Source organism: Delphinapterus leucas, chromosome 18 (assembly GCF_059928025.1).
Source record: "Delphinapterus leucas isolate spDelLeu-1000000601 "Yukka" chromosome 18, BTC_Dleu_Yukka2, whole genome shotgun sequence".
In the NCBI taxonomy this organism is placed as follows: Eukaryota; Metazoa; Chordata; class Mammalia; order Artiodactyla; family Monodontidae; genus Delphinapterus; species Delphinapterus leucas.
In genome coordinates this window covers 16874975-16901224 of record NC_143146.1, presented here as the reverse complement: position 1 = coordinate 16901224, position 26250 = coordinate 16874975, and positions in this window count along the sequence as shown.

The following is a 26250-nucleotide window of genomic DNA, read 5'->3' as shown; positions in this document are numbered from 1 at the left end:
TGTACTCCCTTTGGCCCTCCAGTAAAACCAAAGTATACTAAGTTCCACAATAAATATCAACCTGTCTCTTGTCTCAGATGGGATCGTTTATTGACATTTCCACATTAGTCCCTTGCTGTTGAGACAGCTAATTGTTTTATAATGTCCCTTTTCCCCTTTCAGAGTGATCAAATTTTTAGCTGGATTGCATTTCCATCCTTCATTTCATGGCCATGTGCCTAAATCCTTACCAACCATTGTGAGAGAAAGCGATGTGTGAAATTTCAAGTTTAACCAATACAAACAAATTGTTATGTCCTCCACTTCCACAGTGAGATCGTAGACATGATGGTTGGAGTTGGAACAGACATTTGGACCGTGAACTAAAAATAATTTTGGGAGGATCCTGGAACAGTACATGATAAGAGAGCCTGGATCCCTGACATTCAGAGCCATCATGTTTGTCCTGAATTCTTTTGTGAGAGAAATAATCTTATTTAAATCACTGTTTTTTGGGCCTTTCTCATAGAAGTTGAACCTACAACCCATTCAATAAACTCTTTTAGAAGAATTTACTCACCCTTGTCCTTCACAAATTATTGTGTTCTGTTTTACCATTTCCACCATTTGAAATAAAACTATCTTTATGTGGAAACAACAGTAGGACATGATGCAAATCAGTGTATAAAATGTCATTATGAGGATGTTTTATGATATTCCATGAAACTTTCTAAATTATTTAATCCTAAGACAAGATTTTAATAAATGGGAAATATTTTTATGTTACGAATACATTATCATAAAAGTAAAGTATTAAATATTAAGATAATGTGAAAGTTAGCTTTTAAGTTCAGTACAACCTCTTGAAATTACATTCGTCTTATTGTGTTCTTATTAATTTTTCACTCTTAGGGTAGATGCCTCCCACTGTTAGATTTTTGCCTTTTTATTTTTCCTAGAAAAAAAAATGTATGTGAATCTAGGGAAAAGAATCATGGAGCTAATATTTCTATAAGTTTTTAAGATGTGGAAAGACACAAAAAAGGGCTAAATGAGATATTTTAAGTTAGTTAGAACCAAATTGTGATTTTTAAAAATTTGTTTGCCAGGCTTTCTGCATTTTTCACTTTGTGGCATATACAGAAACTAATAATTTGTGTACAAAACACTGACATAGACAGAAGCAATTGCTTTAGCTGGAGGGACCATGGAGCTCTTGCTACCCTGAGACCCCACTCATCAACTTGAAGGTGGAGGGAATCCTCCCTAGGCACACTCGTAACCCATTTTCGTGTGCTGTGTATCAATAGTTATAAAACTCTGATTAAGGGGACCAAAGATTAAGTACTTAAAGGCAAATGTAGCTTTAACAGGAAGTTGGATGAGTTGAAAAAAGAAACATTTGAAGAGTACTGTTCATGCACCCTCCCAGAAGAGAGAAACTGAGAAAATTAAATTCACAAAATGTTATATTGTATCATCATCCATTAGTATTTATTGAACAACAAATTGTTGAGGGAATAAGGACATATGACTTTATACTAGAAATGGCTTATTCCCTAAATATGCTTTTAATTTGTTTAGCTCATATAATCCTGATATTTTGTGACATTTCAAGTATGCAGTAAGTACAATAATTATAATTCTATGTTGACATTTTCACAGTTTTTAATGAAGTTCTCATAAATTTATTTGAGATGTACAGGCAATAAATTAGAATTTAGTATGAGTAAATCTTTGCCATTTAAAGAAGCTGTATTACCCATGTTCTTGACTTAAACACCAAGTCAGTTTCACAAAGTTGAGACATTATCTCCAATAATGAGCTTCTTACTCAATAAAACTGTATTTATAGCTTTTTGAAGAGAATGTAAATGTGTATTCAGGCAGCATGACAGCATAGTAATGAGAGGTTCACATCAGATCAAACAAGCCTTTTATCAAACTATTCCATAAACATAAGTGTCACTTTATTACAAGTAAAAGTAATAATGTAATAATAGATGCCATTTAATGATGCCCTGCTGGTCCCTGACAAATGTTAGCTCATTTACTTTGGTTTTTAAAACAATTTTTCAAGGTTAGTTTCTTCTCCCTCTTTTACAGATACATAAGGTTTGAAGAGGTTAAGAAACTTGCCCAAATTTTTTACTGAGTTAGTAAGTGGAAGCTGATTTACAATTAGTCCCCTAACTTTATGTGCCAGACGTATCACAGCTCTATCACTGCTTCTTTTTTTTTTTTTTTTTCCTGCGGTAAGCGGGCCTCTCACTGTTGTGGCCTCTCCCGTTGCGGAGCACAGGCTCACGGACGCGCAGGCTCAGTGGCCATGGCTCACGGGCCCAGCCGCTCCGCGGCATGCGGGATCTTCCCCGACCAGGGCACGAACCCGTGTCCCCTGCATCGGCAGGCGGACTCTCAACCACTGCGCCACCAGGGAAGCCCTATCACAGCTTCTTGAAATAAAAGAAGCATCTGAGCCCCCATCCCACTAGATAAAGGAAATTGTATATAATTTTTTCTTGGTTCCCCCAAGAGAGATAGCCAAGGGGAAGGCAGTGACTTCTGTTATCATGTAATTTCCACACAAGTTACCATGAGCTGTTCTAAGAGCTCTGCCAGAGGAAAGAACAAAGACCTGCTACTCCTAGATCCACCATTATTTCTCTCTCTCATGTTCAGAAGTTTGTTTCCAACCTGAGAAGAAGTCTTATTTTTCTGTCCTGCAAATTCAGTTCTTCTTAATAAGAATAACTTATGGGAATAAAAAGCCAGGAATTCTATCTATGACATTCAGCCCTGTGCATTCCTCTTTTGAGACAGTTGGAACACAATTCAAGTTGCTTAGATGGTGAAATGAAAATGAAGGAGAAAGAATATGCTATGTGTCCTTAAAATTTGTTAACAGTTAATAATATGACCCAGCCATACCACATTCTTCCCAGAATACAGCTAGAAGTTATTTAAACATTGTTATCTAGCCTCTGACCATGAACATCATGAAGACGGAACAAGATGAATTACCACCACCAGCATGACTCACTCCTCACCGATCACATCCCCATGCAGGAGAACTAAATAATTTTATCTTACTCTAAGGAGAAATTTACTCTTTACCTAAATGTTAAAAGACTTTGTGGGATAACAGAAATTTCCATTAAAACTTCCATTAACAGAAACTCCCACTAAAGGGCAATACAGTTCGCTTGCAGAGTAAGGAAAGAAGTAAGTCTGTTCTGCATGATGGTAATACTTCGCTGCTTAAAAAATATTCCCATTCTCAACACAGGGGGTTACACTATAGTTCCCTCCCTTCTTAAAAACATAACAAAACAAAACAAAAAGTGAGACTGTCCTTGAGAAATGCGCTGTGCGCCCTCTGCTCTAACAAATAAGAGGCTCCGTAGATTAGCACACAGATTTGCCTGTTCTCGCAGCCATGGGAATACTGAAAAGGATGAGCAGCCTCTAGACTGCATGACAGGCAAGAACATCACTTTGTGGGTTTTGTTTGGTTTTTATTATATGAGCACCCTCTAAGGAAGCAGCCTTTAATTGCATTTTTGGAGAGTGAACATAAGCACAAAAATCACAGTGACAGGTTGACACAATGCTCAGTCCCTTTCTCACTGACTTCCTGGGCACAAAGTGAAAAAACATCAGGAAGCAGAACAATGAAATGCAAACATAGAAACTACCTGATGCTCCTTAGTGAGTAAAGGATGTGGACTAACTGCAGCCATTCCCCAGTGTCTTTGCTTAAGGTAAATGCTAAGTAAACAAAATGCCAAGCTGTGTATTTGAAACAAATGTGATGCTGTGATGCATTCCTGAGAGACAACACAGCAGATGTCTAAAACACTGTTGTGCTAAAAACAAACAAACAAACAAACAAAAAACCTGAACGGAATTACCTAGGGCAGCCTTCCTCCTCCACTCTGTGTTTTCAAATTATGAAATCCTAGTGTGACGCATTACATCCAGGGACCAAGATGTTGCCCTGTGCACAAGGATGAGTCTCCCAAGGAGAGAGATTCACAGAGAGCTCTCTAGAAGATGGGGCGTGGGGGAGGGTTGAGAACCTGAAGACGGACAGAAGGTAAGGCGAGATGTATCCTCAGCGCTCCGGCTGCCCTCAGATGGTTTCCCACTTGGACCCTTGGGAAAGTCCAAGTCGTAAAGAACTTTAGCTATTCCTTCCTAAATTGTTATTCTGCTGTAGAGAGGCAAGACAGTAAGAGGAGAAATAAGCCACACTCCACTTGGTTTCCTTTTCTGCTCTCCTGTGGATATGAAAGATCTTTAAGTCAAAAAGTCCATCACCTGCTGTGATAGTTGTTGACTAGCAAGTGGTCAGCCCATGGTGATGCTGGGAAGAGTGACGAGGGACCACAAGTTTCTGCGGGGCACTGAGCAGAAATGCCAGAGATACAATAAAACTGAACATCTTCCTTCTGCCACGCTTTAGAGAAAGCTGTCCTCTGAAGAAAGGTGTATGTGAAGAGGGGATGGAAATCAAACTTGCACTAATTTGCACAAAGGTTATCCAGCAACTAATTATAAGTTCATTATTTCATTTATGCTTTCAACAAAAAAGCATTAAGCACCTCTTATATGCCAGACACTGCAGTTAGGGAGAGAGGACTCTGGAAAATAATCTCTGCTGTACAGACATTAATATTCTAAGTGGAACATGGTCAAGTAAACAGAAAGTATGATAAGTACCGTGGTAGACGTATGTACATGTTGCTATGGTAGCACATCAGAAGGCAATCTCATTCTGCTGGGAGGAACTGTGACTGGCTTAACAGAAGAGGGGATCCCTCAGCCCAGTCTTCAAGGGGAAGTACTATTTATCTGGGCCAAATCTGTGAGTGGGGCAGGTGAGATGTAGTGAGAGGAGAATTCAAGTAAGTGTGAACTATTGTTCACAAGATATGGAAGACAGAAACATGACTTAAGTGGGGAACTGAATTTTCTCTTCATGGTGCAACATAGTGTAGGAATGGGAATGGAGAGAGATGACATCGGAGAGCTGGTCAGGGGTTGGATTGTACGTGATTGTTAAGCCATGGTAAGGATTTTGGACATTGACCTACAGTCATTCAGGGATTTGTGGGTTCAGAAAGGCTACTCTGTCAGACATCTAGAGAATGTATTGGAAGACAATGAAAACTAAGACTGTATTAATAAGCCTAGAAGAAATTCTGAAAACTTGAGACATAGGGCAGTGACCACTGGGACGGAGATAAGAGTACAGATTGGAGAGAGGTTAAAGATGTGAAATTCACATGAACTGGTGATCGATTAGATATGGATAGTAAAATAGATGGGCGGAAAAACAAAAAAGATCAACTCCTAGGTTTACAGGACACATTGAGGTTGGTAAATTTAATGAAAATGACAAATTTCAGTTTAAACACATTGAGTTTAATGGGTCGGTATTATGTATCCATACGACCAAAAGAAAGTTTAACATGAAAACTACTAAGAGACTGAATATACAAACAGACAGTGGCAGGACAATATATGACAGCAGAACTTTGACCCACAATTTCTGCAACAACTGGTCCAGAAAACTAAACTACAGCCTCTTCAGTAATTGGTTCAGAACACTCAGGGCTTGGTCAATGAGTGTCAGTTTCTCTGTTTATTGCCCCCACTTCCAACTCAGGATGAACCAGAAAAAGTGAAGTATGGTCCCCAAACCAATCACATAAGATGCCCAATTCTAGCTAACCTACCTTCAGCTTTCTCATGCCAACAGCCTCCAATCAGAACATACCTGAAGCCTTCTCTTTTTCCGCACCACAGAGTTTTCCCACACTTCTGCTTGCCATTTACTCTCTGCCAAATACAAGTGACTGTGGCTGACATCCTTGCCATGGCAAGCTTGGAATAAATAACCTCTGTCTGTTCCTTTTTGAGTGGTTGTCTTTATTTCCACAGTTTTACTATACATATACATATACATATATATATATACTTTACATCAAAATACAGTGTATACTGCTGCCTGGTGTGGCAGACCCGAGCATTTGACGAGGAACAGAATCCAGAGAGGTTCTTTAGGTCTTGCTGCTCATGGCTTGACAAGTCTGTGATGTTATAAGTCAGAACTAGGTCTGAAGTCCACTCCCTTTGAGTTGAATTGAGTTCCTTACTAGTTTTTCTCAATTTGGTAGGTACCCAGGTTTTGTTATTGGTTCTAATTTATTGTTATTGGTTCTAATTCCATCCTTAGAATGGAATCAGAACATTCTTTTTGGTTCTCTTCTGTGCTTCCATTTTGTGTTGTATTACCTAACAGTATCATTTGTCATAAGGAGAATCAGAGGGAGAAGATAAGCAAAAGATGACAAGACAGACCCTTTAAGCCTGTTGTTCAAGCCAGCCCCAGAGATAGGGGAGTTTTTGGTTCTCATTGACCAGTGTCCATTTGGACAAACTTTGCTGTGGGACACCAGTAAAACCTGATCAGTGCTTCGTATGTTTCATTTTGTCTGGAGAGTTTGTCTTTGACCCTGAGAGCAGGTTTCTTTGCTTGTCCACCTGCCAGCGTGCAGATTTTTGCAGTTTGTGTGCAGAGGCAGCTAACCCTCAGGCTGCGGACCCAAGACACAAAGTGTACCCCCGTCATTTCACCTGACCATTGCCAGCTCTCATGAGGTCATCTCAGTCCAAGTCTTTTCCTCGTAGTGAAAACTCCTGCATCTTATATGTGCTCTCATTACATTCCTAATGCTTATGTTCCTCTTTGTAAATGGCATAAATATAGCAAGGATGACTGAGACTTCTAAGGCCACTCTGAGGAGTATTTGACTTGAATAAAACTGCTTACTTGAAAAGCCCCTTAAAAAAAAAACAAAACAGTAAATGCCTTTTGCTACAACATAGATGGACCAGAGATGGATGGCATTATGCTAAGTGAAATAAGTCAGACGGAGAAAGACATTTACTCTATGATCTCACTTATATGTGGAGTCTAAAAAGAAACCAAAAAACCAAGCTCTAGATACAGAGAACAGATTGGTGGCTGCCAGACGTGGGCAGTGAAGGGAGGGGGTTAAAATTGTGAGGGGGTCAAAAGGTACAAACTTCCATTTATAAAATAAATAACTCATGCGGACATAATGTACAGCATGGTGACTATAGTTAACAACACAGTATTGCGTATTTGAAAGTTGCTAGAGAGATCTTAAAAGTTCTCATCACAAGAAAAAAAATTTTTAACTATGTGTGGTGATAGATGTTAACTAGATTTATTGTGGTGATCATTTTGTAATATATCCAAATAACAATTCATTATGTTGTCCACCTGAAACTAATATAATGCTGTATGTCCATTAAATCTTAATTATAAAAAAAAAGGAATAAGATATATCAGGTTCAGTTAGTAGCATTTTTTAATTGGTATGCAGAGGCCTCCAAACAAAATTCTGCTTCAAAAATTGCTTCAATTAAAGATTCTCCAGCAAAAGCTAATGAGGAATTTGACAAACTTCAGCAACAACAAACTACTCATTTCCCCAGTGAAGCCCAGCTCTCTCCTCCAGCTGGTTTTCTATATCCTCTCTTCCTCCTTATTCCTCTGGTCCCTCACCTCTGTACCTCCATCACCTCCTCTCTCCTCTTCACCTTGTCCAGACCTCCTACACTTCCCTAAACACTCTCTTAAAGATTCCTAAATGCCACTTTCTTCTAAAGATGCTTCTCTTCCGTGAGCAAAATATTCAGGCAATTGTGGAATTTAAACCTTAGACCTCAGTTGAGTTAAGAACTACAATTAAATATTTATCTAAACCAAGACTGGTAACTCTGCATAGAATAATTTAAATTGGGGAGGGGGTTTGTATTACCCAAGGTTATGTATTACCCAGGGTTAACTGACTGTATAAATTTGTGCACATATTGGTTGGAACCACAGATGCTAATTTCTGGTTGGCAAAAGCTGATTGAACAATTCAGAAAAGGACGTACAGGATCCTTCTTCCAAAAAACCAACATGGACTCACTGAGGGCAGCTTCCACCCCACCTGGGACACAGTCTCCAATCTCTGGAAGTACTGCAAGTAGATATACAGGATCTATCTTGTGAGAAAAGTGTCCAGGGAAAGGGAGTATAATGAATCCCTTTGAGCCTGAGAATTTCTCAAGGAAGATCACCCAACAGGGTAGCACAGGCAAGAGCAATCCATTGCCTAGGAGAGTGTGGGGAGGGGAGGGGGCGATCTGTCCTTTAGTATCTTTTTTTTTTTTTTTTTTTTTTTTTGCGCTACGCGGGCCTCTCACTGCTGTGGCCTCTCCCGTTGCGGAGCACAGGCTCCAGACGCGCAGGCTCAGCGGCCATGGCTCACGGGCCCAGCGGCTCCGCAACATGTGGGATCTTCCTGGACCAGGGCACGAACCCGCGTCCCCTGCATCGGCAGGCGGATCCCCAACCACTATGCCACCAGGGAAGCCCCTGTTCTTTAGTATCTTGATGGTTAAAAAGGAAAATCTGTTCCAAACTGGAAGTCTGAAACTCAGAGAAGGCAAAGCGTCCATAAGGAAGGACACTGTTCTCAGTCCAAGACCACGCTCGTTAGGAAACTGGTACCTTCGGAGATGGATGCTTATGGGGCTGAAGAGCTGAGTCTAAGGACACACTTAGGAGAATTCCATGCAGAGGGAGCGGGATCCCACTTCCTCAAAAGACCCAAGCAGTATGGCAGGGCTCTGGATGGCGCCTCCTGCGAGATGGCTTGCAGTATGAGAAGCAACCACCATAGCAGACAGAACTCTCCACGCTTCAGTGTCTACCTCAAAATCTGGGACTTCCCAGGTCAACCGAGGAAAGGCAGGTAATCCCTTTACTTATTTAGTTGGTTGCTCGTTTCTTTGTTTAACGAACACATATAGAATTACTATACATAGAAACTTGCAAGTGCTTTGCAAGTATTAATTCCTTTAATGCTCACAACTATTGTATGAGGAAGTGCTATTATTATACCCATTTTTAGATGAGTAAAGTGAGGCACAAAGAGGTGGGATGCCTTACCAAAGTCAGACGGCTAGTAATAGAGACAGGATTCAAACTCAGATAGTTTGTCCAGATTACATGTGCTTAACCACAAGTAGATTTATTTATTATTATTTGGAGCGAAAATAAAAACACTGCCAAGAATCATACCTTGATCTTCTGGAGCATTTCATACCAGATTTATTTCACTTAATTCTTACAACAACTCTGTGACATGGGCATTTCATCTTCAATTTATAGATGAGGAAACAGGCTCAGTGACTCATTCAAAGTCAAAGAGTTAGAAGGGCACAGCCAGGACTGAAACACAGGCTGTCTGATGCCAGTCAAGGATCCTTTTCACTGCATCACATTGTCATTTACTAGAAAGATCTAAAGGAAGTAAGTGAGGAGGGGGCAAAGGAGATACACAATCTTTAAAAAGCAAAACAAAACAAACAGAAAAACAGGATAAAAATCATGATTCAGACTTGTCTGACTGTTGCTGATTGAACATCAGTTGCATAATATATCACCAGCAGCCCTCACAGTGGAAAATGAGTCAATTTCCATATTACCATGGCTTTGTCAGAGGCCTCTGAAGGGAACTGGAAGAATTTGCTAAATTCATGTTGCAATCTAGCCCATTATAAGATCTCTACAGTAATTAGACTCAGAACAAGAAATTGCACGTAGCCCATCAGCTGGGAAACAGAGACTGGTGCCTTATCTAGTTCGGCACCCCAGTGACTCATCCCTGTGTTCTCCATAACTTCAGAATTCAACAAAACAAGAACCAAACAACTCCGTGGTTTTCCAATACATACAGAGACACGGGGACTGTTGAGAAAGAAGAATTCTGATAAGAACAGATAAAGATTAGTTCAAATGTATGAAATAAGTTTGACTAAACTTGAAAACAATTCCACACATTAATCATAGTTCTTATAAAGCACTATATCTTGATGGTATTGAAAAATAAGTTTAAAGTCTTGAAGAATAAGCACTTCCACATTCGTTTCTTATCTTTGTTCAGCATAGATGACTCAAGGCTTTTACTATCAAAATAATCTTATCATGCTTGCTCTAAACTGGATTTTTCATATTATAATGTCTTGTTCCTATTCCCTCTGCTGTTTCCTAATTTATTTTCAATGTCCAAAGATGTGCTTAGTGGACTGGGTGAATGTAGTCATATTGAATTAGCCAAATAATTATGAATTTTTAAATCATTATATGGTTTATGTAACCTCTATAAAAATAATACCTCCTTCACCTAAGGAACTGTATTAAATGCACTTCAGGAACTGCATTAAAAAGACAATAAAGAACATACCATTATGAATGGCAGTGAATACTAAAAAGCATTCTACCTGAATAGTAAAAATAGGTAACTAGAGGTTTCTCAACCAAAACAAAGGAAAAAATGGCATGCTTTAGATTGGACATCTATAAAATAGCAGAAATTCAGAGGAAACTAGCTTAGACAAAATACGGACTTTACTAAAAGTGCAATAATGAGCTCATGAAAACAAAGATGCTGCTGGGACTCAGAACCTACTCAACCTTGATTCAAACCCCTGCATCTTCCCTCTTTGGTCTGCCTCTCTCTGAGCTCGTGCTCCATCAGCCTCACCTGCCACAGCCTAAACCAAGGGCTCGGCTTCCCAAAGCTCAGGATAGAAAACAGCCACTACAAAGCACCTCCAATTGCATATTTTCTCTGTGCAAATGAGTAGCCACACTGGACTGACATCTTTTAATCCCAGAGCCATTCTCCCCTCTGGGCTGTGTACCAACATGGTAATTTCTTTGCGTCCGTGTGGATAGGGAAGAACCCTTCCCCAAATAGCAAGAAAAAAAGGTGAGCCATAGATCAAATAGGCATCTACCCACTCTTCAAAGTTTGAAAAAACATAGAAGGCTTCAAAGGCAATCTAGTAAGCATGTCATATTAAAACTCAGAAAAAATATTACTGCACTAAACCACTGGCACACATATTAAAGAAACTATTTTCAGAGTCAGTCAAACTCTGAAAGTATAGAACACTGCATATTGGAAAGCTGTAGACTCAGTGAAAATGTAGGAAAACAAGCATCAAAATTTTTAAAAATGAAATGCCCTATATTCTGTATTCCTTAAAGCCTTTGTCTTTTTCCCATCCCTCCAATCCACCCAACTCTCCTACCCATCTTCAACAAGCCACTTTCCTAAGAAGGGTCACTGTGCTTTGAGAGAAATTCCGAGGACTTCACTAATGTGAAATTCTAATGTGATAGGGAATCATTACTTTCAAAGAAACCCTATGCAAAAGTGAATAATATGTAAACGGACTATCAAAGGCACTAGAACATATGCAGAAGTAATGTATACAACACTTCAAGCAAAGTTTAGGATTTCACTTTCTTGGAATAAAAAGATAATATTCAAAACATGTAACACCAGCTATAATCCTTCCAGTCCAGAGGAAAAGAAACTGAATTTCTAACCCCTAACAGAAAAACTCAAGACATCGTGTGCCAATGACAGTATATATTATTAGAAGGTTTTGACTCTCGGGTATACAATGTAAAATTTAATAAGACAGCTATTTGCAAGGATATAGTAGTGAGAGATGGAAATAGGGTGAAACCTAATAACATGTGCAAAGTTCCATAAGAAAAATAAATATTCCAGTGTCAACATGACAGTTAAAATTCAAGGTTGAAGGTACATCCTTGTAATAATGCGGTGTTACTCATCCACAAAACATTTGCTCCAGAACAACTAGAATTAGTTTTAGTTTTCAAAGAAGAAAAATATGGAAAATATTTTTTTTAATTGTAGGGGGGAAAAACTTCAGTAACAGGACTGATAAATATTCTGTTACTATAGCTAAGAAAATATGAAAACCAAAAATTAATTGGAATAATAGAGCATCTTAACCCACAAATGGACATGAGCATCAGTTTGGTCTTCTGTGTAGGGAGTGTCAATGATGCTAAGAGCTTCCTCTGTTTCCTCAAGAGTCAGGTGAATTTTAGAGTTGGAGAAATTACCTAGGAAATTCAAGTTCTCCAAGCAAATTACGTTTCCAACATCTAAGTAGTAGAAATATTTTTGGTAGAACTTAATTTATTTTCTTTAGAATAATAAAAAAAATAACAGAAAATGTGCCCAGGTTCAATCTGGAGATCAAGCCTATAAAGCATGGAGTAAACAAATCTTTGGGCTTTAAAGATAAGGAACTTAATACACTGCAACATTTTCAAAACAGAAGAGTATGAGAGATCCCTAGAATAGGAACAGATTGGTATATAATAAAGTCCCAATAGGTTAGTATACTTTAATATAGTCTGAATTTTAGGTCAAATCTATTCTTGTTCAATGCAGTGTACATGTACAGTATCGTTTACATATTTTTACCATACATCCCTTCTTTTAAAATTTTTTCTGGCTTTATTGAGGTATAGTTGACAAATACAATTGTAATATATTTAAAGTGTGTAATGTGATGATTTGATACATGTATACACTGAAAGGATTCCCATAATCAAGTTAATTGATACAGCCATCACCTAACACAGTTCCTTTGTTTTCCTTTTCCTTTTTTTTTTTTTTTTTTTGTGGTGAGAATGCTTAAGATTTACCCTCTTAGCAAATTTCAAGAATACAATATAGTGTAATTAACTATAGTCACCATACTACATATTCTGTCCTCAGAACTTATTTCTCTGATGACTGAAAGTTTGTACTCATTTTATAATCCCTCCCTATTTCCCCATCTCCCAGACCCTGGTAACAACCATTCTACTTTCTGTTTTGATGAGTTGGCCTTTTTTTTTTTTCTTAGATTCCACATATAGGTGATACCATGTAACATTTGTCTTCCTTTCTTTACCTGGCTTATTTCACTTAGCACAATGACCTCCATTTTCATCCATTTTGTCACAAATACCAGACTTTCCTTCTTTTTTAAGGCTGAATAATATCCCATTTGCTATATATACTACATTTTCTGTATCCATTCATTTGTCCACAGCCACTTAGGTTGTTTTCTTACATTGGCTATTGTGAATAATGCTGCAATGAACATAGGAATACAGACATCTCTTTAAGGCAGTGATTTTGTTTCCTTTGGATATATACTTAGAATTATTGGATGATATTGTGGTCTTATTTTTAATTTCTTGAGGAAACTTCATCCTGTTTTCCATAACGGCTGTGCCAGTTTACATTCCCACCAGCCATCTACACACCCCTTCTTCTAAAACTGTCAGTGGGAAATTTATCTTAAATGAAAGCAAATATAAAACTACAACTCGGGCTTCCCTGGTGGCACAGTGGTTGAGAGTCTGCCTGCCGATTCAGGGGATGCGGGTTCGTGCCCCGGTCCGGGAAGATCCCACACGCCACGGAGCGGCTAGGCCCGTGAGCCATGGCCACTGAGCTTGCGCATCCGGAGCCTGTGCTCCGCAACGGGAGAGGCCACAGCAGTGAGAGGCCCGCGTACCGCAAAAAAAAACAAAACAAAAAAAAACCCTACAACTCATAAGTACTCCTGTGATTTGTGATTGCTAAAACTCTTAAGGATGTATCGGTAAGTTGCTAACTGAAGGCTTTGGCAGAGGTTAAGACTGTGTGAGGACATAGCGAGAAGGTGGCCATCCACAAGCCAAGGAGAGCCCTCAGAAGAAACCAAACCTACCGACACCTTGATCTTGGACTGCTAGCCTCCAAACTGCAAGAAAATTAATCTTTGTTGTCTAAGCCACTCAGTCTGTGGCATTTTGTTATGGCAGCCCTAGCAAACTAATACAGCCACTAAGTTGTGAGGTGATTTGTTATACCGCACAAGATAACTAATACAATGATTTTCAACTAGGGTAGCATATGTGAAACTAACAGGACATCCTTGACTTTTAGAGGTTTATAATAAAAAAATGCCTGGATGCTAACAGTTAACTTAGAAATATTACAGTGACAATAAGACTAAACAAATGTATAAACATATGATATGATTACTTATATGTATGCTTTAGAGCAAATAGATTGAGAATCCAGGCTCTTTACAGATAAAGCACTCTAAAAGCATGCCATAAAAATGCCTTCAGTAATACATATTTCTATCATCATCTTTACTTAATGCGTATTGTAAAGTTTATACATTATAATGTAGAAATTTAATTTTGAAAGTACTTCCACCTTAAATGCATGTTTGGCAATTATCCAAGAATCATTCAAAATATGCACAAATGATGACATACCTTCTCTAATATCACCTGAAAAGATAGAATCTTCTTATGGGAAGTATCATCAAAGACAGGCAATTTTGACATGCTGGGTTCAGAAAGACAGTGGCCAGATCAGAAAACGGTGTTAGATAAAAATATGTTGAGAAATCCATAAACCCAAGAAAACAGAATAAAGGGAGGTGGTTCTTAGTCTAAAGGGATGACAGCTACAGATCATTGAGCACATCTCAGAAACTGAATTGATATGTAGTATTCTGGCATATACCGTAGTTATCTCTACAAAGAAAATATCTCAGAAAGATTAACTTGCAAAACACCACACAATTAGGAATTACTCAGACTGTCACCAGTATTATAACCATTATCATCACCATCACCATCACCATCACCATCACCATCATCCAGGATGAGGTCAAAATCATGTGTTTTGTATTTACCTATGGGCTTGTTAACGATAATTTTTTTTCCATAATGGATGATATACATGGTCCCATTCATTTATCTCATATATATGTGCACTCCAATTATTAAGGTATGTGGCCCACAAAACGTTATGGCCCAAAAATACTTCATTGGTTTTTTAAGTACGTGCATCACTAGACTCATCTTCAGAGACGCAGGGAAACATAATAACATAAAGTAGCTACTTACTTTCAGGCCAGTATTCCTAACTTCCTCTCCCATCCTGATTCTAGACCCAGCCTTCATGCCTTAAAGATAGACAAGGTGGGTTTCCCTGGTGGCGCAGTGGTTGGGAATCCGCCTGCCAATGCAGGGGACGCGGGTTCGTGCCCCGGTCCGGGAGGATCCCGCATACCGCGGAGCGACTGGGCTCGTGAGCCATGGCCGCTGAGCCTGCGCGTCCGGAGCCTGTGCTCCGCAACGGGAGAGGCCACAACAGTGAGAGGCCCGCGTACCGCAAAAAAAAAAAGATAGACAGGGTGACCGAAGTTCGGCTAATCATGTTCTTTCCACCGGGAACCTTACTTTCAGTGTATCATCTGATAGCATCTGACAGCAGATGCTAAAAAGAGTAAAGGTTATAAATTCTTATGCTGAGATCCCCAGAGCTACAAAGGTTCTGTATATTCTGAGACTTGGTGGTTTAGCTGTTTTTTTTTTTTTTTGCGGTACGCGGGCCTCTCACTGTTGTGGCCTCTCCCGTTGCGGAGCACAGGCTCCGGACGCGCAGGCTCAGCGGCCATGGCTCACGGGCCCAGCCGCTCCGTGGCACGTGGGATCTTCCCGGACCGGGGCACGAACCCGCGTCCCCTGAATTGGCAGGCGGACTCTCAACCACTGCGCCACCAGGGAAGCCTGGTGGTTCAGCTTTTGGTTCAGTTTTGGCAGGTACCAGCCAATCATTTTTATGAGAGGCTTAGAATCACTTTCTGTGCTTTCATCCAAAGAATATTAAATGGAAATTGGTACCAGGGAGTGAGTTCTGGCAATAAAGTCAGAGAGAAATATGTACAGTTTGGTGTGGTCATCAGGCCAAAAAGCTGTAAAACGCCTACAGGCATCTCAAGATGTGAACGAGCAGACCACGGTTTTCAATGGTGGAACATCCCCTCTTGTTATTGTCTGTGGACCACTAGGGTTGGATTCAAATCTGGGGGAATAGGTACCTTCTGCCACAAATTTAAAGGGGATAAGGAGCCCCAGAGCCATGGGGATAATGGTTCATTCTGATACGATATCACTCTAAAATATTATGTGCTATGTCAAAAATCTTGTCTTAAGACATAGAGTCAAAACTCAGGGCCCTTTTGTTGTGACATGAAACCATGGCGCTTAATGCCCAGAAACAAAATTTGAAGACTAGTTCTGCTGCACTGCAACACCTCGGTCAGCAAAACTTCATCCGCTCTGAGGAAAGAAATGGCCTCACAGCTGGTGCCTGTAAAAGTGTCTATCAATCCTTAGCATTCCTCAACTCCTAAGGCATGACACTGAAGCACTAGACTATAAAAAATGTTGTAGTCAAAGATCCAATTCCTCCATCCCAGTACACTCACTTCTGGTCATTTATCTTTTCCATCACAAGAGAAGGAGCCTTGTGCACACCCCACGCCCCCTGACACAGTGCTTCAGTCTGGGCCTCAGTTACCCTGCCTAGGCTTATAGAAACAGAGGTTTTCTCAGGTCCAAGTCTTTTCCACTCCCAGCTGCTGGGAGCTGCTCCCTCTTCAGGAAGAAGGCCAGTAGTTTTGGAAACGTGATGTCTGAAAGAGGGGTCTTTAAAATCATCTTTAATGTCTCTCCCGTCTCAGTATCCTCATGGGTATTTCCAAAGAAATTCAGCACTTCAGCAGATAAGGCTGCATTTGAACCTCTTCTCAATCCTGAGCATTCTGCCGATGACTCTATTTCTGCATTGAAGTTTTTAAGTATTTTGTAGAATCCCTTCAAATTCAACGGTATTATAGTCATCTGATAAGTTTCAAACAAGAAGAGATGTTTGAGATGCTACCCTTATCTCTGCACATTAATTCTCCAACAGGGTTAGGATTGCTGTAGCAGCCTGCGGAAAAATGTGCTGGACAAGAAGCCTTGACTTTCTGGTAACTTGGGAGTAGACATGCAAAATATCTGTGCCACAAGCACACATTTCTTTAACATGCTGAATCAAATAAAACTTGCCTCTGATTAGCCACAGTTCTGCAGGTAAGTCATCCAATATTCCTTCCTATTTTTAGATCAAATGATAATCCTGAATGCCTAGGTGATACCCATGATACTTGATAATCATTTTCATTGTTCCTTAGGCTACACAAAGTCCATAATAATAGACAGCCATAATCACTGACTATTATCATGGCTTTTTTTTGCTACGCTACGTCTCAGTAAGCCTTGGTCCTCCACAATTGTCTAACACGATGGCACTCGACAGCCTACAGAGATGTTCCACACTGTTCTCATCTTCCCCAAAACTCAGGTTCAACCACGTGGGACTCCCAGCTCTTCACTGTAGAAGTTCTAACTCCTCCTAGGGAACCATATGAGCGCAGAGGTGAGATTCCCTCCACTTATAGAAACTCATAGATAGATAGGTAAACAGATAGATGGATAGGAAAATATATATGAACCTAAATAGGTACAGATACACATACACACATGTTGATTCTGCTTCTCCATTTTAACACTGACTAATAAAAATTATGCTTTTCCTCTCTGGAAAGGCAAACTTCATGCACGGAGGGCCTAACTTTCTAAACAAGGGATTACGAAAGATATTTCCTACAGGACGGTTCCTAAAATACTAGTAATTGAATGCAGGGATTCAGGATTCTCAGATTATGGATATTTGTCACTGTCCCTTTTCAGTAAGAGAATGGGTTTTTATCATAAGCTCAGCATCCAGAGGAGGTCTTATAACACGCGGGCCAAGACACCAAACCTTGGTATCCAAGGTTATCTGAGAATCAGAAAGGACCGTAACAATGGCTTAGTCCCTAGAAGGGTCTCATCTATGTCTCATCTTGGGGTCATTTTGATCATATCCTTTGCAAATAAATAAATTCCTAAATAAAATGGGTCTCTCAAGAAGGCAGCCTTCACTCCAACTACCCACTGACTACTGACTAAGTTATATTAGAAATAGGAGAATACAAAAGATAGAGAACCCCAAGAGATGTAATATGAGAGAGAGAGAAAGAGAGAGAGAGAGAGAGAGAGCACACCCCTGTGTGTAGAAGGGATGGCCAAGAAAGATTGTGGAGGATCATACAAGTCATCTTAAAGATTTTGGTTTTTATCTTAAGGACAATAAGAAATTAAAGAGTTTAATAGGAAAATGACATAATCCGTAGCATTTTGTGTAGAGATTGCTTTGGCTACACTACAGAAGAAAGACTGATGGGTGGACAAGTATTTTTTCAGAGAGACAGATAGGGTAGCTATTACATTAGTCTAAGCAAACAAGATGGTAACTTAAACTATCATGGAACTACACAGAAGTGGTCTGAAAAACACTTTGTCAACAGGACCCGGTGAATCCAACCGACCTTGACATTCCCATCAGTCTTTGCCCCACACATAATCCTATCCATAGACACACCATGTGTCTGTAAGGGGTCTTGCACGTGTTCTCCTATCTACCTGACACAACCTCTCCTACTTTTTTCTTCCATCAAACGTTCTTTAGCACATCCTTTCCCAAAAGCTAGTTGTTCTGCCTCTGTGCACTCTGCAGTACACACCTCTGTTAAGTTTTCATATCATGTACTTTCTTTGTCTCCACACCTTCTCCCTGAGGGCAGGAACTACATTGTACTAGCCCTTTCCCTATGGTCTGTGTTAGACCTTGTCACAGAGTAAATATTAAAGTTTGTGCACTAAATAAAGCAATAAATGCATATCTTAATCATTTAGCTCAAAGCATGTGCAGAAATTGTATTCTGATCACCTCTGAAACTGACAAAAAGAACTGTTTTCTGTTTTTCTGCAAATGAAGTATGCATTTCATTTCTCCCACAATAAAAGGCGACAGGAAAAAAACAGATTAGTAAGAGAAACCTTAAAACCCTGATACCAGACAAATGATTTCCCCCTTTCTGTAGGTCATGAATGTGTGGGAAAGAATAATGAACCAGAAATCAGAACACCAAAGTTCTTATCTTACTTTTGTAACAATATCAAATTTGTTTCTACTTCCTTCTCCAGAAAGTGGGGATCAAACTTGTCCCGCTTTTCTGTCAAGATCTATTTTTGTGAAGAAACTGTATTAACTTTTTAAAAACTTTTTCCTTCAAAATAATTTCAAACTTACTTCATTACAAGTAAAAGAAAAGTTTGAAACACATGTTAAACCTCATTGAATGACTCAAGTGGGGAGCAAAAGCATTAATAAAGTTAAATAAAAAGGAACTTCCCTTGGGAAAATGTTCATATTTGTTTATAATATGTCATTTACATGCTCTAATTTGCTTTCCTAGTATTCTAAAAGTAAATTTTAGAATAATTTTCTTATTTGAACTTTAATTTGCAAACTGTTGTGTCCTTTTGCATATTTGGATACAGTTTGCATAAACAGTATAATTACAATTATCTGCTTTCCCCAAAAGATTGGACAGGAAAAACTACTAATTAATCTCATTTACATGTAGATAAGGTGAATTGCTAAGACCAGTTTTTATTTTCCCCTGCTAAGCTGTAATAAATGCCGTCATGCTTATTAAGATACAACATAGACATTATACTATGTATCAAATTGAATAATAATTATATTTATGTAGTATCTTTCACTCCTCATTTTTTAAACTAATTTTCTTGTTATCGAAGGATGCATTGTCTAATTAGATGGATGCTTTCTTCCTGATAGAAAGACTATCACGTAGTCTTTCTAAAATTGTGTTCACCTACTTTTCTTACCTTACTGCCATATTTTTCCTTATCTTCTCACTTACATAAATATAAATACAAAATAAATATTAATGGCCTCCAGTCCTCAAACCACGTCCACTTTTATTTATTCAGTCAGTTATTGCATACTTGGCTCTTTTTATCTAGGTTCTTATCAATTCTACTTGATGACTGTTTCTTTAATCCATCCTGTCTGCTTCCACTATTCAGGAATCTGTTTATTTTTAGGTGATTTTAAATGGTTCCCAACAAGTACTTACTAAAGTCACTTCTCTGGATTTCTACCTAGGCCCTAAATGTCTCAGAGGCATCTTTCTAAATGTAAATTTAATCATGTACCTTTCTCACATAAAATCCTTCAAAGCCTCCATATCCCACAAGATAGAGCTCCATAGGATGGCATATGAAATCCTTTATTATCGACATATGCCTACATGTCTAACCTCAGCTCCAACTGTAATCCAGAAAAGCCTGGGTTCCAAGAAGTCAAGCCACTAGGCATTCCTGAAACCTATGACACCACTTCACAACACAAGGCCTATTGCCCCTGAAGTTAGTGAAACACTAGCCTCCAGTCTTTCCCTGTGGGTGGTGAAGGTGGCTGAGTAATCTAGGAAGGGACAGAAAGTAAAGTTACAATCAGGAAATACTTCTGTGGGAGCATTTCTATTAAATTGCCTAAAGGGATCTCAGAAGAAAGGGACTTAAAATTTCCAAGACTCTAGTTATTTGTTGTGATACGTTTTCTCATTGTAAAATCATATTCACTTCCATATATTAATTTTGGATTCATAAACTTGTATTATTTTTCCTTAAGATGGCCCCTGTTCAAAACTCTAGCTTGGTCCATGATCCTTTTCCCTGAGCGTATTTCCCCCTCTTGTCTAATTAGAAAACTCCTCCTGACACTTTGAAGATTCACCTTAAAATTCACCTCTGTTCCCTCAGCCTCGGGCATTCCAGAAATGACTGCAAATTTCATTCTGTTTCTTCTACTAAGGATTTTACCACATTCCATAATTATGTGTTTACCCGTTCATTCTCTATCTCCCTTAAAGGAGGGGTGGTGGACATGTGTGTCAGTTTGGACACAAAAGTGTGTGTCTCCTTTCCTAAAGACATCCCAGTTTCTTTCTGGGGAATTCTTTCCCCCATAGGTGTCAGTCACAGTGGGATGATAAGTTCAGCATCTCTGGTTCTTACCCGAAGGCTTCTGGAGGCTCTTTGCCTGTCTGTTTTGTTTTGCCCTCCCAGCCCAGCAAATGTGTTTCCACATGCCCTCCTCTCAGCTCATCATAATCTCACTCTGGGGACTTTTCACCTTTGATCTGGTGAACAGCTGGCCTCTTTGAAGTAGCTCCTTCCACTGAGAAACTCTACAATGTCTGGGATCCTGAGTCCTCAGCCTTTCCTTCTGAGAGGAAGATTGCCAGCGGTCTCGCAATCTAAATACCCCTTCTGCAGGGTCGTGGGCCCACCCAGCAGGAGACTACATTTCCCAGCCTTCCTTGCAGTTGGGCGTGACTGAAAATGCTGCCTGCAAGGACCTGACCTAGGTCTTCAGGCCCTGAACCTGCCTCTTTGCTCATGTTCCATTTTCCCTCCTTTCTGGATGGAGCCAGGGTGCATGCAGGATCTCTCACTTGCATTGGCCCCTTCTTGGTACCTTTAGCTAATTAAAGGTATTTACTTGTATTGTTTTACTTGAAAAGTCCTCCCCAAATTGTACGAGCTCTAGGCCCCTCAAAACCCAGCTCTCCACGCTTATACGAGACACAGCTGCTTCAACCATGGAAAACGAGAAGAACTTGGTTTACCTCAAAGCATGAAAAACTCATTAGAATCCATTACTTACTAAGTTTTATCAGGGAAGGGAAGCTTTCATTTCCTATTACCCCAATATCTTGCATAGTGCTAAAAATCGTTGTTTAATATTCCAACTATTGGGTTATTAAACACTGGATTAAATGATCAAATTAATATCTTTTTCTCTCTTTCTTTAAATATAAAACCATCGATTATAAATGTTACCATCAGTTAATAGGTATGATTAATCAATTATTAATTATGTTTAATCAAGTATTAATATATTAACCGATATATAAGATTTCTATTTTTCAAGTCATGTGAATATTGTTGCTTTTCTCTAAAAGTATAGTTCATGGATTTTATATTGTAATTGTTCAAAGTTTCACTGTCTGATGCTTTAAAATACCTATATTTCACAGCCCATATGACTCAGGTTTCCAGAGCAACAAAATGCTTTGTGGATGAATATGAATGTTCAATTTTTTCATTTCGCATTTTAGGGAGACTTTCCAAAAAAATAAAATTAGCCCCTAGTCTATTCTTAACAAAAGAACATTAAGAGTTGAAAGTAGCCATTATGTATTTGATGGAATTAAGACTTAATGCAGTGGTTCCCAGCCTAATTACAAAATAGAATTACTCAGAGATGTTTTAAAAAAAAATCCTCATGCTTGGACTCCACATCCAGATATTTTTATTTCATTGGCTTCAGAAGGAGCCTAGAAATCTGTACACTTTTAAATCTCTTCAGGAATCATAATGTGTAACCAAGGGTTGACAAGCAAAGATTAGAGTGGAGGAGGGGTTCTTTGCTTCATTCTGCTAGAAGTTTCACTGATAAAAAGAAAGTTACAGCTGATTACTGAGTTATTGATTCAAAGTTTTTGGCGAAAATAAAAGAGAAAAGCAATATAGATTTCCAAATATATCCTGAGTTATACCTAAATCCTCATGTAGCATTATATTTCCTGTGGTCCAGAGATTCAAAGTTAAGCTGAGAATGCAATCAGATGATAATCACCCCTCACCCATATTCTAAAAGTGAGGGGCAGGACCATCTACCTGGGACAAGTGAAGGGTTGAAGAAAAATGGCTTTGCTAACGTAAGTCCGTCTCCTACCTCCAGGCTAAGAGAAGACCTAGAGTTAGTTACAGAGATTGAAAAGGCCAGTCATCAAGGAGAACTTAGAAGAGATAAATAGGAAGGTGCTGTTCCTGACCTCTGGTCAAACACAGAGAATCCCTAGTGTCAACAGAACAATAAGGGGTGTGGACGGAGCTGTCCCTGAACTAACCAAAAGAAAGAAAAAAATGGGATCTATCATATAAAGGAAGCATTAATGTTAGACTCCAACCTAATCCATCGAAAGAACCTATCCCTTATCTCTGTTCCAGTTACAATTGCTCCATGACAGATTATCCATAAACACAGAGGTTCAAGAGAACAATTTCATTAGATTAACAGATTCTGAAGAACGAAAATTCAGAAAAGGAACAGTGAGGTTGATTTATCTCTATTCCAAGATATCTGGAAACTCAGCAGGAAAGACTGGAAGGCTGGGGTGGACTCCTTGGAATCAACTAAAGGTTCATTTACCCACATCGTTGGGGCCTCTGTTGAGATAACGCAAAAACAGGGGAGGAAAACTGGACCTGTAGATCTGCACATTGCCTCTCCTTGTGCTTCACCCTTTCAGCGCAAATCTCCTAAAAACATGGCCATTTTCCTACACAACCATAGTGCCACTGACACACTCAGGAAAGTTAACACCGATATTAGTATCATCTAATATGGATCACATATTCAAAGTTCTTCTGTTTTTCCCTATAATGTCCTTTATGTTTTGCCCCCACTGAAGATTCAATCAAGGACCACATACTGCATTTGGCTGCCATGTCTCTCTGGTCTCCTTCAGAGCAGTTTTTCATCTTGATTGACATATTTTAAGAGTCAATAAAGTTGAAGCCAGTTGTTTTGTAGAATGACCCTCAGTTGAATTTGTCTGATGGTTTCCTCATGAATAGATTCAGACTAAATATTTTTGGCAGGAAAATTATATGGGTGTCAGTTCTTCTCAGTACGTAACATCAGGGGGTAAGTATTGTTTGTTTCTCCCATTACTGGTGACATTAGGTTCAATCTCTCAGTTAAGATGGGATGTGCCAGACTTCTTCATTATAAAGGTACTTATGTGCATCTATAAGTAATTATATGACATTTCAATACTTCAAAACTGTATACATATTCTGTTTCTCAACAATTTTTCACCCCAAAATTTTAGCATCCATTGATGATCCTTGCCTGAATCAAGTATTACATGGCTGCAAAATGTTGACTTTTCTCAATTCAATGATTTTTATCACATATATCAGCTAGAATGCATCAATAAAGAAGAGCCTTCCCTTTCCTTGTTCCCTATTTCTTTTTTACTGTTACTATGGACTCATGAATTATTTTTTAATTCAATGTATTATATTTATTACCATCATTCTCTTGATGCCCAATTGTCCCAAATTTGGCCAGTGGAAAGCCCTTCAGGCTGGCTCTGATGTCCTTTTGATATGTCCCCATCAGTTTTCAAGCCCTTCCTTACTTTCTGACATGAGACGTTCCAGGCTTAAGAATTAATCCCTTCTCCCAAGGCAATAGAAATAAAAACAAACATAAACAAATGGGACCTAATCTAACTTACAACTTTTGCAGAGCAGAGGAAACCATAAACAAAACAAAAAGACAACCTACAGAATGGGAGAAAATAGCTGCAAATGATGTGACCAACAAGGACTTAATTTCCAAAATATACAAACAGCTCATACAACTCAACAACAAAAAAACAAATGACCCAATCAAAAATGGGCAGAAGACCTAAATAGACAGTTCTCCAAAGAAGACATACAGAAGGCCAATTGGCACATGAAAAGATGCTCAACATCATGAATCATTAGAAAAATGCAAGTCAAAACTACAATGAGGTATCACCTCACACCAATCAGAATGGCCATCATTAAAACGTCTGCAAATAACAAATGCTGGAGAGGGTGTGGAGAGAAGGGAACCCTCCTACACTGTTGGTGGGAATGTAAATTGGTGGAGCCACCATGGAAAACAGTAGGGAGGTTCCTCAGAAAACTAAAAATAGAATTACCATATGATCCAGCAATACCACTGCTGGGCATATATCCAGTCAAAACTATAATTCAAAAAGATACATGTACCCCTATGTTCATAGCAGCACTATTCACAATAGCCAAGACATAGAAACAACCTAAATGTCCATCGACAGAGGAATGGATAAAGAAGATGTGGTACATATATACAATGGAATACTACTCAGCCAGAAAAGAATGAAATAATGTCATTTGCAGCAAATAGATGCAACTAGACATTATCATACTAAGTGAGGTAAGTCAGAAAGAGAAAGACAAATACCACATGATATCACTTATATGTGGAATCTAAAATGTGACACAAATGAACCTATCTATGAAACAGAAACAGACCCATGGACATAGAGGACAGACTGGTGGTTGCCAAGGGGGTAGGGGGTTGGGGGAGGGATGGAGTGGGAGGCTGGGGTCAGCAGATGTAAGCTTTTTATATAGAGTGGATAAACAACAAGGTCCTACTGTGTAGCCCAGAGAAGTTTTATATATATATATATATATATATATATATATATATATATATATAACTGAATCACTTTGCTGTACAGCAGAAATTAACACAACATTGTAAATCAACCATACTTCAATAGAAATATTGAAAAAAAAGAATTAATTTCTTGCAACACAGAGTAAATCAGCCATTTATCTAAAACGCCTGAGTTTCTTTTAGTAGAAAATCTTAATTAGAAACCAGGATCTGGGTGCTAAGTATGCTGACTGGGGTATCAGTAGTATTCACTGGTATGTCCAATAGCCTATGCTAAGAAATATGTTCCTTTAAAAAAAAAACACTCATTATTTTAAGGAGACCAAGTCCTTAATTTTAGTTAATAATATTTTCATTGCCAACAACAATCACCAAATCCCACCCTTCATTTTTATTTTTATAGTGGAGATATAATTTACATATAACATTATACAAGTTTATGGTGCATAGCCTATTGATTTGATACATTTATATATTGCAATACAATTACCACCTTAGCTTTATCTAATACCTCTATCACGTCACATAATTATTTCTTTTTTTATCATTTCTTTTCTACTTGTTTTTTTAACTACCCTGTTTTATCAGTGATGCTGAAGGGCAATGCCATGTACTTGTATTCACCACTATCTACTAGACGACAGGCTTCTTGAGGGAAGTGTATTAGTTTTATTCATTATCCCTTCACATATTACATATTCAATTATTGTCCTGTCTGCATGAGGTGGGGTCAGAGTAAGCTTCCAGAGGGAGTAACCCATAATAAGTAATTGAGATCTGCCAGATGAGCAGTAAGTAGTTATGCAAGGAAAGAGGAAGGGATACCGAGAATGCAATAAATGACTTAATTTTCCAAAATTTGGTAGAAATTAAGTAGACACGGTCTAGATGTGACTATAAAAGAAAACTACTGAGAGGAGCAGATATTTGGGAAAGTTTTTCAGAAAAGTGCTCTTTAAAAAAATCATTGGCTTTGTTTTTTAATACGGTACATATTTTGAAAATACTGAATAATTTTTAAAATAACCCTCAGAAAGTATGCAGATGTATCAAAATGCCTCTAACTGAACTCAGTAGTTTTCTTTTAAATATTGAACAGATACACAATATTTTTATTAAATATGCATAAGGCAAATAAACAACACAAATACTGGGGTGCCCATGATCCAATTTAATTAACAGAAAGTTACCATCATCTCGAAGCCCTGTG